This window comes from Miscanthus floridulus, chromosome 16, assembly GCF_019320115.1.
Source record: "Miscanthus floridulus cultivar M001 chromosome 16, ASM1932011v1, whole genome shotgun sequence".
NCBI lineage: Eukaryota > Viridiplantae > Streptophyta > Magnoliopsida > Poales > Poaceae > Miscanthus > Miscanthus floridulus.
In genome coordinates this window covers 24,689,526-24,705,276 of record NC_089595.1, presented here as the reverse complement: position 1 = coordinate 24,705,276, position 15,751 = coordinate 24,689,526, and positions in this window count along the sequence as shown.

Below are 15,751 nucleotides of genomic sequence, written 5' to 3'. Positions count from 1 at the left end.
TGTGTAGGTGAACTACATGACCGATAAAAGTCATTGGGTTATTGATAGTGGTTGCACTCAACATATGACCGGTGATCCTTGTATGTTCATCTCACTAGATGAAGAAGTAGATGGTCAAGAAAGGATGATATTTGGTGATAATTCAAAGGGCAAAGTTCAAGAATTAGGCAAAGTTACAATATCAAATGATCATTCAATATCAAATGTGCTATATGTTGCTTCATTGAGTTTCAACTTGCTATCCATTGATCAATTGTGAGATCTTGGCTTTCAATGTTTGTTTACCGAGAAGGAAGTGGTTGTGTCAAAGAAAGATGATGATCAAGTCATATTCAAGGGTTTTAGATACAACAACCTATATCTAGTGGATTTCACCTCCGAAGATGCAAACTTGAAAACATGCTTATTCACCAAAACATCACTTGGATGGCTATGGCATAGAAGACTTGCACTTGTTGGGATGAGCTCACTCAAGAAGCTAATGAAGAATGAATTGGTGAGAGGTTTGAAGGATGTGAAATTTGAGAATGACAAGCTTTGTAGTGCATGTCAAGCCGGCAAGCAAGTTGCAAACACTCATCCAACCAAAGCTTACATGTCAACAACAAGAGTACTAGAGCTTCTCCACACGGATCTATTTTGACCTACAACTTACAAGAGTTTGGGAGGCAATCTCTATTGTCTTGTGATAGTTGATGACTACTCTAGATATACTTGGGTGTTCTTCTTTCATGACAAGACCGAAGTGGCCGCATGTTTCAAGAAGTTTACCAAGAGAGCACAAAATGAATTTGAAGTGAAGCTCAAGAAGATAAGAAGTGATAATGGAAAAGAATTTGACAACACAAACATTGAAGCATATTGTGATGAAGTTGGGATCAAGCATGAGGTCTCCGTAATATACACTCCTCAACAAAATGGTGTAGTAGAGAGAAAGAACCGGACATTTATCACCCATGCAAGAACAATGCTTGATGAGTACAATACACCCGAAGCTCTATGGGCGGAAGCTATCAACACCGCTTGTTATGCATCCAACCGCCTATTTTTTCAAAAGTTTCTTGGCAAGACCCATTATGAGTTGCTCAATGGAAAGAAGCTGGACGTATCATTCTTCCGGGTGTTTGGCTGTAAATGCTACATCTACAAGAAGCGGCAACACCTAGGGAAGTTCTAAAGGCGTTGTGATATTGGTTTTCTTATTGGTTACTCATCAAAATCCAAAGCATATCGTGTATTTAATCATGCCATCGGCTTGGTTGAAAAAACATATGATGTTGAATTTGATGAATCTAACGGCTCCCAAAGAGCACATGAGAATCTTGATGATGTAGGTGATGAACCATTGAGGGAGGCCATGAAGAACATTCTGATTGGAGACATCAAGCCCAAAGATGATGGAGATGATGTACAAGTGATTGATCCACCCTCTTCATCAAATGTGCCACAAGATGATGGTAAAGATGGAAGAGTAGAAAATAAAGATACTCATGTCTCCCATGATCAAATGGTGGCACAAGCTCAAGATGTTGATGCTCCCAACCTCCTCCTCAAGTGGTTGATAGAAGAAATTCACCCCTACTACAAGCACATCCACAAGATCTCATCATAGGGAGTCCTTCAAAGGGTGTAATGACTCGCTCTCAAAAACTTGCCTCATTTATTGAACATCACTCGTTTGTTTCTTGCATTGAGCCTAAAAATATAGAAGAAGCTCTTCAAGATCCGGATTGGATAAATGTCATGCATGAAGAGTTGAACAACTTCACCCGAAATGAAGTTTGGACACTTGAAGAGCGACCACAAGATGCAAGAGTCATTGGAACAAAGTGAGTGTTCCGCAACAAACAAGATGATCAAGACATCGTTGTGAGGAACAAGGAGAGGCTAGTTGCAAAGGGGTTCTCACAAGTTAAAGGGTTCGATTTTAGAGAGACCTTTGCACCGGTTGTAAGACTTGAAGCCATTAGTTGTCCAAGGCGCTATATGGGCTTAAGCAAGCCCCAAGAGCATGGTATGAGTGCCTTCGGGATTTCCTTATTGAGAAGGGCTTCACCATTGGGAAGGTCGATACCACACTATTCACCAAGAAGCTTGATGGAGAGATCTTCATTTTTCAAGTATATGTTGATGATAGCATATTTGACTCATCAAATGAAGACTATTGCAAAGAGTTTGATGAATTGATGTCAAAGGAGTTCGAGATGTCTTTGATGGGAGAGCTTACATTCTTTCTTGGTTTTTAAGTCAAGCAAATGAGAGAGGAGATCTTCATCTCTCAAGAAAAATATACCAAGGACATTCTCAAGAGGTTCAAAATGGATGAATGTAAGCCAATCAAGACACCAATTCCATCTAATGGACATCTCAACCTAGATAAGGGAGGTAAATCGGTTGATCAAACTCTCTACCGTTCTATGATTGGTAGCTTATTATATTTGACCGCATCTAGGCCCGACATCATGTTTAGTGTGTGTATGTGTGCTAGATTTTAAGATAATCCTAAGGAGGCTCACATGGTTGCCATTAAAAGAATCCTTAGGTACCTTAAGCACACTCTAAGCATTGGTCTTTGGTATCCTTAAGGAGCTAGATTTCAACTAGTTGGCTATTCCGATTCGGATTATGCTAGTTGCAAAATTGATAGAAAAAGCACATCTGGAGGGTGCCATTTGCTTGGTAGATCACTAGTGTCTTGGACCTCCAAGAAGCAAAATAGCGTGGCATTGTCCACCGCCAAGGCGGAGTACATTGCCGTGGGTGCTTGTTGTGCACAAATTCTTTACATGAAGCAAACTCTTCTAGACTATGGTGTAGTTCTAGAAAAGGTTCCTCTCTTGTGTGACAATGAGAGTGCGGTAAAGCTTGTTAATAACCCGGTTCAACACTCTCGCACCAAGCACATAGATATCCGCCATCATTTTCTTAGAGATAATGTTGCTAAAAATGATATATCACTAGAAGGTGTAAGGACTGAGGATCAATTGGCGGATATCTTCACTAAACCGCAAGATGAGGCTACATTTTGTTGGTTAAGGAATGAGCTAAATGTGCTTGACTTTAGTAACTTCACTAAAAAATGAGCTTGTATTGTCTCTTGCATTGCATTGTAATATAAAACATGTTTAATTTTTAGTAATGCACTTAGGGCTTGTCTAACATGGTTAAGATAACCACCGAAAAGCGCGTGAAGAAGCTTAACCTTGGATCAAACTTGACAAGCAACTAGACTTACTTTCAAGTATTGTATTGCATGTGCATGTGTGTTGTTTTGTTGTTTCTTTTTGGTTATCTTTTGAGCACCTGCCGTGTTTATCCACAAATAGGGAGAGCATTTAAAGCTCCTATTGGTCATAAAACCCTCTTGTGTGGCCACATGTTGCTCCTCGCCCCTTTTATTGCATATTTTCTTAAAAAGAATTACAGCCTAAGGCAAAATACTTTGAAAATTTTGAGGTCTTGAGAGAGGTCTCTCACATCAGTCCGAATTGGTGTTTATTTGTGTCTTATTGAAGTTGGGACTTGATTGGGTAAAGGCAGCGTGAAGAAACTTTGAAGATTTGTTGAAGAATGGTGACCGGACACTGCACCGAACTCTGCTTCTAGCGTCCGGTCAGTTCACAGGAGGTGAACAAATGCATCACAAAAGTGATCGAACGCTGAACAGTGTTCCTCCAGTGCCTGGTGTGAAGATGGCCCTGCATCCGGTCAAACAAAGAGAAGATGTCAGGATCGATCAGACTCTGTTGTGTGTTTGATCATGAGGCACCAGACGCGACCGGTCGCAACTTGAGGGGTTTTGGACCTCTCTATTGTCGACCAGACTCTGGGTGGTAGCGTCCGGACGTTGCCACCGGTGCGTCCGGTCAGTTGTATCCGAGTGGATCTCTAATTCCTTTTCTTCTCTGTCATACGGGGGCCACCATAAATAGTTTTTAGGTCATCGCGCTGTCGTGCCCGAACTCGCCTCTGCTGCCACGCTGCTCTGCTCCGCCTGCCCATGCTATTGCCTATGCCTGCGCCTCCACCACCATGCCCGCGCCTGCCCACACCTACGCCTCCACCGCCGCGCACCCGCGCCGCCACCATCGCACAGCCCGCACACCCGCGCTGCCTGCGTCGCGCCACCGCATGCTCGAACACCACCACGCTGTTGCATCTCCTCGGCTGCCGCACTACTTCATGACACCAAACCCTAGCCCTAGGCATAATCTTGCCGATCCCGAGTGGTGCCCCGTGATCCTCTCCTTGCTTGTCGGTTGCCGGATCGTTGGATTTCATCATGTAGCAAGCTATCGATTTCAATTTCTCATATACTGCTTGCTTCTTAGGGTTTCTCACCTCTAGATGAATATAGTGATTATTTATATTTCCTATCTATTCCATCATGCAGTGAGTCGGTGCTCTTGTGGTTGATTTGACAGTGGCAGTTTTACTCGAGGCCAAGCCCGCGAGTACAGATTGAGGCCAAGCCTCACGAGTGATAGTTGGCAGTTGTTTCTTATCAGTGGCAGTGATTCTCATTAGCTTCAGAGATGACACATTGCAAGAATGCCGGAGGTGGTCCCGGTGATGAGGATCCAAGGCCTCCGCCTGGCCTGACTGCTCAGCAAAAAGGAAAGGCGAAGAAGACTACAAAGAAAAAGCGCAAGTTAGATGATGTTGAGATAGAGAGAGCAGCAGTAGTGGCACCTGCCATAGAGTGTGCCGAGAGAGGTGGATCTAGCAGTGGTATTCACATAAGCATCCAGTTGTCACCGGCTCAGAGGGTTGCCATCGAGAGGATTGAGACTAGTCTTGGTAGTCCACCTAGGACTGTCATGCTTGGAGGACGACGTGTCTCTATAGAGGAGAGTCAGACTCAGGGGGTGACTGAGTAGTAGACATAGTCGGTAGAGCTGACAAAGGATGCTCAGCAAGGAGAGCAGGTTGAGGAGGCAGAGCAGGCAGAATAGCCAGAGCTCATGGTTGTGTTATCATCAATCACCAAAAAGGGGGAGATTGAAAGCATCTAGGCCCCTAGTTGGGTTTCGGTGATTAATGATGACATGAGATTACTATTACTAACTTGTGTTTTGCAGAGGCAATTTGAGTTAGGTCATGGTAATGGAAATTGATTGGGCAATTATGGTTGTCATGCCCCTATCGATGGAAATCGTTTCAGTTTTCAAAGGATGGACGACAAGGTTAAGGACGAACTAGTTCTAAGTGTCATTTGGTGTTGGAGAGTCACTTAGAGTGGTTTAGGACTTTGTTTTTCCTTTGGCCATACTATGAAAGGGGGTATGGACTAGTAGCTTGACCTAGGTGAGTCTAATGGATTAGGAGTGGTGCACACTTGTAAAACTTAGCACTAGGTAGCTCAGGAATAGCCCTAAGATCAATTGGAGTCAACTTCATTCACATAGGATTTTGAGTTGGAAGTGAATGGAGGGTCAAATGACTGACTAGACGCTGGTCTGGTTGTGACCGAGCATTGGAGGGTGAGTTCGGTCAACTGCAGTCATTTGATACTGACCGGACGCTGGTCTGGTTGTGATCGAACACTGGAGGGTGAGTCCGGTCAGTTCATTTGATCAACTATAGTCGTCTGGTACTGATCGGACGCCACTATTTGCCTAAACGGTCGTTTAGCCCATTTAAACACCGTGTAAACGCTACACGGTGGTGCGCCATTTCCGTTTAATCACCCGTTTACCCCATTTAATTGGCTGTTTAGCCTGTTTAATGGGACGTTATGCCCGAATAATGGCTAAACGGTAGGTGACCGACTGTTTACCGTTTACCGTTTTGGAAAACAGACGGACGCTGAGTGGAGGAGCATCGGATGCTGGGGTGCCTGCGTCTGGTCGACTCCAGTAAGACTCTAGAAGGGTTTTTTCTTGACTAGACACGTCCGGTTGGTGCTGATCGGACGCTGGTTAGAGTCTGGTCAGAGCTTACCGGCTCTCTCTAACACAGTGGCGGGCACAAATGATCGGAGCTTCCGGTCAGCCCGTAGAGTGGTGACTCAGCCTCCAAACATTATGTTTTGAATGAGAGGGTATAAATACTTACTCCACTCGTCCATAGGAGATCTCTTGTCCATTTGTTTAGCTAAGAAATACCTTTGGAGTGCAAGGGAGAGCAAGAGCCTAGTGAGGTGATTGAGATTTGATAATCCAAGATTAAGGACCTCATTAGAGCAAAGGGAGTAGCAAGTGTGCATCTGCCCTTCTCATTAGGCTTGTCTTGGTCAAGTGAGAGTTTGTGCTTGTTACTCTTGGTGATCGCCATCACCTAGATGGCTTGGTGGTGATTGGGAGATTGGTGATCATCCAACGGAGCTTGTGGATGACCCAAGTCATATTGTGAGCAGTTGTGGGCGATTCACCATGATGGAGTGTCAAAGAATCAGTCCATAGAGAGCACTTGATCCTTGCATGGATCAAGGGGGAGCTACACCCTTGCGCGGGTGCTCCAACGAGGACTAGTGAGGAGTGGCAACTCTCCAATACCTCAGGAAAACATCGCCGTGTTCCTTTCCCTCTATTTACTTTGAGCATTTACATTTGAGTAATTCATTTCATATCTTTACATTCCTACAATTGCCATGCTAGAGTAGGATTAAAACCTAGGGTGCAAAACTTTTATGTGGGAGAGCAATAGAAACACATTCTAGGCACAAGGGGTGAAATGGGCTAAGTGTAGGACTTAATTATTGCAAAAATTCAGAATTAGCCCAATTCACCCTCCTCTTGGGCATCTTGATCCTTTCAGTTAGGACCCGGGTGAGTCTTGTGTTTGCATGAACCCCCTCCTAGATTTTGTAAAAACTTTAGTGTCTCACGATTTTGTCGAGCCTATGAGTGAAATAACAAGGCCTTGGAGCCGCTGTTGATATAAAAAAACACAAATCATATAGAGTAATAACTCAATATTTAAACAATAGTTCGGAGTTCCTAGAACTCGTTTCCGATCTGATTTATCGCTCTTTATTCAAATCAAAAGTCCAATTTCTAGATTTTTCTAATTATCCCAAATCAATAGAAGTATCCATTTGTTTGATACATATATGCTTTTAGTTCGATTTCTGATATTGAACCTAAGTTTTTTCGAGTTGTTCAAGGGTCCCTATGCAATTCTTCTAAATTTTGCATAATATTTAAGATCCTCTATATTTTATTATCAAAAAAATCTTTTAATCAAAGTATATTATATTGCTATTAAGCTTATAATTTTTATGATCCCTTCCGAACAAAACATGAACATTTTGATTCATTTGTCGTCTATCGCTCTCTTTTTGTTATTTTTCAATGTATTATGACTATTTCTATTTCTTTATCTTTTTATATTATGGGCCATTCCTCTATCCTCTCCTTTCTGTTTGTATTTCTATATACCCAAACTTATATAAGACTAGATGAATATCAAGAGAGCTCTATCAACTAGATAAAAAAATTATAGCATTGCTTGTCAGCAAAGTTGCTTTTACCAATAAATATTATGGAGAGTGTTTGCTTGTGGGCATTGATTCAGAGTTTGAATGGATGTGTGCAAGGCAAAGGTATAAGATATAGGGTATTTTATTTCGCCAGCCATGAGGTGTGTAGAGAAGTTTAAAATAGACAAGTTTAGCCTAGATAGTGGTACTACTAGTAGGGACAAACATGTTTTGCATATTGGTTATCTAGTGCTACTTGTGAGTTCTAACATGGCGTTCCATTTATGTCGAGTGGCATGGTGAGATGCAAAGTGAAATCTTTGAAAAGTGTTTTGAAAATGCTAACTTAGTGCTAAAATTATTGGTGTCCTGTAAGACACTTTGTGGAGTTAGCTGATTGCTGATTTGAAAAAGGTTTCATCACTAGAGAAGGATCACCGGAGTTAGCTAGGGTTGCACAACTGAGCATAGTTCCTTTAATAGAGAGCACCTATTCTCTTAGTACTCACCAAAGTTTGATCAAAGAATAGGGTGGGTAGATGGCAGCGATCGGCGAAGTGAGCCAACGCACAAGAGTTTTAAAGGCAACTGTAGCAACTCTCCAATGTTTATCACCGGAAGGTTCCGGTGAGGTAAAAATGGTTTTGCATATATGGTTTTTGGCACCATAATCCTCCACTGGTAATCACCAAAGTGATCACCAGAGTTTGGCTCTAGAAGATGTTTGGGCGTGCCACTGTGTGTCTAGGCAAGGCATGTCTCTTGGATCTCATGGATAATATCTATACACACTAGAGCCCAAGTTAGTCCTCCACTCACATATACTAAGTTGAGATTGCATCATTGGTGAGATTAGAGTGATCTAAGTGCATTTTCTTTGATAGATTGCATAGAGTGGCACTAGAGGTCGGTTTGCAAGCGAGTTTGCTTATTACTTTTGGCGATTGTCATTTCCTAGATGACTTAGTGGTTGTGGCTCTATGGAAGCACCATGTGGACGTTGCGCAATAGCTTCGGGGGTGATTAGTGAGGGGCTCTTGTGCTTGTCCTCACTTGAGAAAGGCGAAGAGCAACTCTAATGGATGCTGAGGCTTGGAGAGCACCATAGGATCAGCCGGCTCATACACAAGCGCTCACATTGGAGCCGATCTTGTGGGATTATTGAGCTTGTAGAGGAGCGGTGATTTGCCTCAAAGTGGAATAGGTGACCTATAAAGTCACCAAACCACATGATAAATCATCGCGTCATCCTTCGTGTGTGGTTTGCTCACTCTACTCTTGTTATTCATTGTGTTTATATTCACTTTGAGTAGAGTTATCAAGTGTTATTCACTAGCATGCTTATCTTGTGTAGTTGTTCTTGTTACTGTGTTAGGGTTTAGTTGCTCAATTCTAGTTAGCTTGCCTTGTTATTACTTTGCAACTAGAATTGTATAGGAGTGCTCTTGCTTGCTTGTCACCCTTAGTTTGTAAACCTTCAATGACTATTCATCCTCCTCTAGTCGGCCTCTTTGATCCTACAAGAGCAATGAACCAACTACCGAAAATAAAGGAAAAAGAGATAAAATAGCCAGAGTGCAAGTCTCGATTCAAACAAAAAAAGTGAAGAGATTATCACTTATCGAAAGGATACCAGACCACTATGTCACGGTTGGGGCTGGCCTTAGCTCCAATGAAAAACCTAAACTGGTCCGACTCATGAACATGAGCAATGACATCCTCGCATGGTCCACACGCTAGGGCAGACGAGGCATCACATAATGGATGAGTGAGCATCGCGCCACGAGGCAGGCCGTAGGTTGTCATTGCTATTGTAGCCAAGGCATCACACACTAGGCAAGCGAGCTAGGTGGGCGTGGTGGCTGCCACCATTGCAGGCCGCGACACCACTGTAGGGTTGAGATGGCAGACTAGAGGGGGGGGGGGGAGGGGGGGTGAATAGTCATTTCTAAAAATAACCGCGTCGGCTAACCGAAACAAATGCGGAATTAAAACTATCGGTCTAGCCAAAACTACACCCCTCTATCTAAGTTCTCAAGCACCTTATAAAGATCCTAATTAGGCAACAAAGGTGCCAAGCTAGCTAGAGCTCACATAATCAATTCTAGTAGCAAGGTCACACAAACCTATGCAACTAGTACTCAAACAACCAGGGGAGCTCCTACACAATTCTAGTAAGCAAAAACACAAAGCCCTTAAGCTCACTAGCAATGCTCAATAACAAGGCTACACAAGCCAAATTAGAGAGCACAAATTACTTAGCTGCACAAACTAAGCAATGAGACTAACAAGGTTACTCAAACCGAATTAGTCAGGCAAGGGAGCTACTTCTATGCTACACAAGCAAGAATGTAACTAGCAAGCTATATAAGCTAACTAATTACAAGAGCAACTACACAAGCACAATGTATATAAAAGTAAATACAAGCTTGTGTAAAGGGGATGCAAACTGTCGGATACCGTGAGAAGGGGTACCCTAAGCAAGAACCAAAAAACGACTGCGTAGACTTCGTAAAAATCGAAACCAGCTAAACACCGCTGGCCTCGGCCGATTCTCCGACTCGCCCGAGGCCCCCTCACCGCTGACCTCGGGCGATCCCCCACCGAAGGCCTCGGCCGACCCCCTCCTGTCGCAGGCCTCGGCCGGGCCGCCGACCTTCCGTCTCGTGCGAGGCGGGCTCGGCAGCACTCTGCTGCCTCTTCCGTCACCCATCCCTCTGACAAAACGTCGTGTCGCATTAACTCAGCCAACTGCTGCCCCTAACGTCGGCCGCATGCTCGACACAGTACAGCGGAATGGCCGACGGGACAGGAGGCAGGACTGGGCAGGGGTTACCCGCCACTGTGCCAACCACTATGCACGTGGTTGGTGCCCATGCCTCACTGTGCTGCCGACTCCTGCTCCGAGAACAACGCAGCATGGGGAGCAATGTCTGGGATACTATGGCCTCGGAATCAGTACCCAGGACCAATAATTCCCTCCGAGGCCTCGGCAGTTTGCTTCAGGGGCTCGGCAGCCTGAGGATCCATGTCCGCCGAGCCCCCACGCTGGCTCGGCCTCGGCATCTGCAGAGCCGCGGCTCCCTACGACGTCATCGCACGATGACCAGCACGTCGGCGCCCTGCCATCCACGACGGGACTGTGCAGGGGTTACCAGCCACAGTGCTGCCTAAACTCCTGCACCAAGGACGAACACGACGTGGGGAGTCAGAACTGGGTTCCTGTGACCTCGGGACCAGCGAACTGACCGAGTTCCGCCTCGCCCGAGACTCCCGGTAGGGCCTCGGGCGAGCTAGCCATGCTCCGCCTCATTCGAGGCCGGGCTCGTCCTGCAACCTCGTCGCCTCCGCCTCAAAAGTCGCTCTAGCGGGCTGTCGCATCCAATCAATGCGCCCAGCTGCACCCACTACGTAAGCCACGATCGGCAGTGCGCCGCGACAGGAGCGACGGGATAACGGTCAAATCGCCTTTTTACCATTCCTTACTGACAATACAGGGTACCATATCCTGTAGACGCACGTTCCGCACTATTCCGCCTAGATCAACTACGACGATGGCCGCCAAGACCCCGCATTGCCGCCTGCAAAGGCCTCAGCGCAGCGGGTCTCGGCCTCAGCGCAGCAGGTCTCGGCACAACCGACTACAGCAGCCACCAGGTCTCGGCACTTCACCAAGTCAACAAAAGTACAGGAGCGCAGCATGTCGTCGGCCTGGAGACCATACCGACTAGACACCGACGGGAACTCCCACGACGCCGTGCTGCTCCGGGGAGCAGAATATGTCAGCAAATAGTAAACTTCTCATGTACTCCTGGCTTCCTCCTTGTGGCTATAAAAGGAGGTAGCCGGTACCATCCCAAAAGGGGAGGGCAACGAACGGAAAGACGAACACCCCAATAGAACTACACGCTTCCACGCTGCTTGAGAACAACGCCTTAAGCAGCCCGCACCACCTCTGCCGAGACTTGGGGCTAGCCCCCTCTCTCACCTAGCTTGTAACCCCCTACTACGAGCACTGCGGTGCAAGGAATACAAGATCGATCTCTCAGACTGGACGTAGGGCCTCGATTGCCTGAACCAGTATAAACTTTGTGTCTCTTTGCATCACCATCCGGGATTAGGGGCACGCAGCACAAATTCACTCGTTGGTTGAGGGACCCCCGGTTCCAAAACACCGACAGTTGGCGCGCCAGGTAGGGGCCTCTGCATGTCAGCTTCGTCATCCTAACAAGTTCCGGATGGCAGACCCCATACGACCATTGCGTCTTAGCACCGTAGTTTGGTTTGGGAGCCTAGAGTTCATGTCTCTAGGGCATGAGTACGACATGGTGCTCCTCACTCCCCGAGCCCCACCGTCCGACGATGAAGTCACGCCCCGGCAGCCCAGGCGCAGGCGGCGCTCGGGCGGCCGCTCTCGCTGCGCCCGCCAGGCACAACGCGAGCAAGGCCACCCCGACGCTACGCGAACCCGGGGCGGCACGCCACTCCCCGCCGATATCCTACGACTAGCTGTTGGTACGGGGTCCCTAGCCGGGGACCTGTCTGACCTGAGCATGGACAAAGGAAAATCACCGGAGGCTCGCGGCGATGCCCAGTCGCCTAGCTCCGCTTCACCACTCCCTGAAGAGCCGACCCCGGCGGGGTAGAATCTGGAGACGGCACCGTCCCCATACCCCTTTGGGTTAAGAAACGCCGCCGCCTCTTATGCCTACGCTTACACTGCCGCTCACGAGCACCCCTCGGAACGCCGCCAGCGCTTCGCTCTCGACCTGAGCACCCACTCCGACTCCTCGGACGAGGATGAGGCATGGCCCGGGGTGGATTTCTCCGAACTCCACAACCCTGGGGCTTTGCGCCAATTCTTGGCCGCAAGCGACTACTGCCTCGGCTATTCCGACTCCGACGATGAGGGGACTTATGATCCATCCCGTGAGTGCTTCCACGTCGGGCTCGGGATGCTAAGGGCGGGCGAAGAGGAAGAGAGGACAGGCAACCATTCCCCGCCCCGAGCAGGGGTGGGCGATGCCACACCTCCGTGTCTCGAAGCCCCGACAGCACGGAACGAAAATCCCGTCCGCGTGGAGCATCGACGCCCAGACCTGGAGCAGCTCCGCGAGCTTTAAGCCAAGGTCGAACAAGACCGACTCCTTCTGCAACAGCTACGGGACACTCTCGAGCAGGAGCAGCAAGAGCGCGGTGAGGGCGGAGGAGCCCGACGGAGGGCCCGCGACGTCTATCACCGCATCAACGACAACGAGGGGGATGAGCCACCCCCAATCTTTAATCGCGCTAGCCAGAATGTCGCAATGGCTGCGATGCTGGTCCGAGCAATGCCCGAGCCCTCCACCACCGAGGGGCAACGGGTCCGCAGAGAGCTCCGCGACCTCCTCGAGACCGCAGCGGTGCAGCAGGCCGAAAGTTCCGCCTCCCGCCGGCACGGAGGCACTTCGAAGCAACCCACGGCACGACCTCGCCAGGGCCAGGATGCCTCGGTCCGTCCTGAGGCCGCTCGCACGCCGACGGTCAACAGGGCCCCCTCGGTACGCGATCGACCTGGAGACCAACGCGAGGCACGAGGCGACCACGAAGTAGTTGGCAGGCGACGGCGCCACGACGACGAAGCCGCCCGGGGCTACCACCCACACCGAGGCGGTCGCTACGACAGCGAAGAGGACCGCAGTCCTTCTCCCGAGCCACCTGGCCCTCGGGTCTTTAGTGGAGCCATCCGCAACGCGCACTTCCCAGCCCGGTTCAGGCAACCTGCCAACCTCACAAGGTATAGCGGCGAGACGAACCCCGAGCTATGGCTAGCCAATTATCGCCTGGCTTGTCAGCTAGGTGGTGCGGATGATGACCTGCTCATCATCCGCAACCTCCCTCTGTTCTTGTCAGACTCAGCGCGAGCCTGGCTCGAACACCTTCCCCCCGCACAGATCCACGACTGGCGCGACTTGGTGAGGGTCTTCGTCGGGAATTTCCAGGGCACCTACATGCGCCCCGGGAACTCCTGGGACCTCAAAGGTTGCCGCCAGAAGCCGGACGAATCTCTTCAAGATTTCATCCGGCGCTTCTCCAAGAAATGCACCGAGTTGCCCCGTGTCAGGGACTCGGAAATCGTCCAAGCGTTCCTCTCTGGCACCTCCTGCCGAGACCTGGTCCGAGAATTAGGCCGGAACGTACCAACCACGGCGGCCGCACTCCTTGACATCGCCACCAACTTCGCCTCGGGCGAAGAGGCGGTTGGGGCCATCTTCCCCAACAACGACGCCAAGGGGAAGCAGAAGGACGAGGCCAAGTAGAGCGTGCCAACGGCATGATCCTACAAGGCCTTAAGCCAAGGATATTCAACCAGTTGAAGAAGTTTGGCAAGAAATGGCTTGCCGAACTCCCGTCAGTCATCTGGAGCCTAAGAAATACCCCGAGCCGAGCCACGGGATTCACACCGTTCTTCTTGGTCTATGGAGCCGAGGCCATCCTCCCCACTGACTTAGAATACGGTTCCCCGAGGCTACAGGCGTACAACGAGCAAAGCAACCGCACTGCCCGTGAAGACGCCCTCGACCAACTGGAGGAAGCCCGAGATGTCACGCTGCTACACTCAGCCAGGTACCAGCAAGCCCTACGACGCTACCAAGCCCAGCGCGTCCAAAGCCGAGACCTGAAGGTGGGTGACCTAGTGCTGAGACTGAGGCAGAGCAACAAGGGCCGCCACAAGCTGACCCCACCCTGGGAAGGGCCGTACATCGTCGCTCAAGTGCTGAAGCCCGGGACCTACAAGTTAGCCAATGAGAAGGGCGAAATCTTCACCAACGCTTGGAACATAGAACAGCTACGTCGTTTCTACCCTTAAATTTCCAAACGTTGTTTACATTGTTTCTCGAAATGCAATAAAGAAGCGTTCTTAGTTGTTATAATCTTTCGAGGAACCCCCCTATAGACAAGTCGATTGTATAGAACCTAAGGACCGTACGATCGTCTCAAAGGCGAAAAGGCCGGCCGAGCCGTGAGAACGGCCTACGCCTCCGGGCTACGGCAGCTCCCTCACCACCTTTTCACCCAAAGGACAGCGTAGGCTCCAAGGAAGTTCTGTGCAGAGAGCTTGTCTATCAATAGGGGCTCGACGTCACAATAGCGCTATAAGGGAGACTCAGCTCTGCCTTTGCAAAGCCGGGCCTCCCTCAGGGGCTAGAAAGGGGCAACCCCTTAAGTCCCGAACACCGTTTGTTAATGGTCTTTCAAAAAATTTCTACGCCAAACTCTCTCGCGCTCCGACGGGACCTTCACAAGAAACCCAAAGACCAAAAGCTTGTCTCGAGGCCAAAGGGCCGGTCGAGTCGTGAGAACGGCCTACGCCTCTGGGCTACGGCAGCTCCCTCACCACCCATCGCCAAAGGACGGCTTAAGGTTCCGAGGAATTTCTTTATGGGTTCCCAAGATCGAGACAGAGGGCACAGGCTCGAAGTAAAACAAGAAACGGTTAAAAGACCCACATACGCAAATACTTTAAAGGCCTCGACGGCCACAAAAACGTCACGGTATGGCAACTAACTCAATCCGGTTACACGGCCCCTTTTGGCCCAGGTCAAAGCTCAAGGGTCGGCGGCCGGCGTGGGAGGGACCACCTCTTCTTCAAATAGACCAGCCAATGTTGTGCCAGGTGCCTCGGCCGCCTCCAACAGCCTCACGACCTCTGCATCAGCCTCCTCGTCATCTTCTGGCAACACGTAGCCGTCGCTGACAGCCTCGAGGTTGATGGCGTAGTGCGAGGAGACGACGGCCAGGGCGCACTTGACGCCCGTGTGCAACGCCTCCCGGAGCCTCTCGTGGACGCGGCTGCTCAACGCAACCAGGCGGCTCCCAAGGGAGCTGGCTGATTGGACTCCCTCGACGTCTAGGGCCTCGCAGGCGGTACGGACAGTGCTGCGCAGCGCCTCGTGCTCCCGGACCTCAACATCCAGCGCCGCTTGCGCTGCGACGGAGGCCTCAGCCGCCTAGGAGGCTTCTTTCTCTAGATCTACGTCGCGATAAGGGGTCAGGAGTCAAACGCGAACCAGGACAAAAAGAACAAGGAGCACGGTTCAAGCGGAACTTACCCTCGGCCTTGCTCTTCCAGTCTAAGGCCTCGACCCGAGAGGCCTCGGCCGCCTTGGTAGCCTCTACCAAGGCGACTTTCGTCGCCTGATGCTCGCTCTGCTCCGCACCCAGCTACCCGGCTGTGACCTTGGCAGAGGCCATCGCTTCTTGGGCCTGAGACCTGAAGGAGTCTCGCTCCTCCTCCAGTTCCTTGATCTTCTCCACCAGAGGGGCGGACTGCTCCTTAGCTGTGGC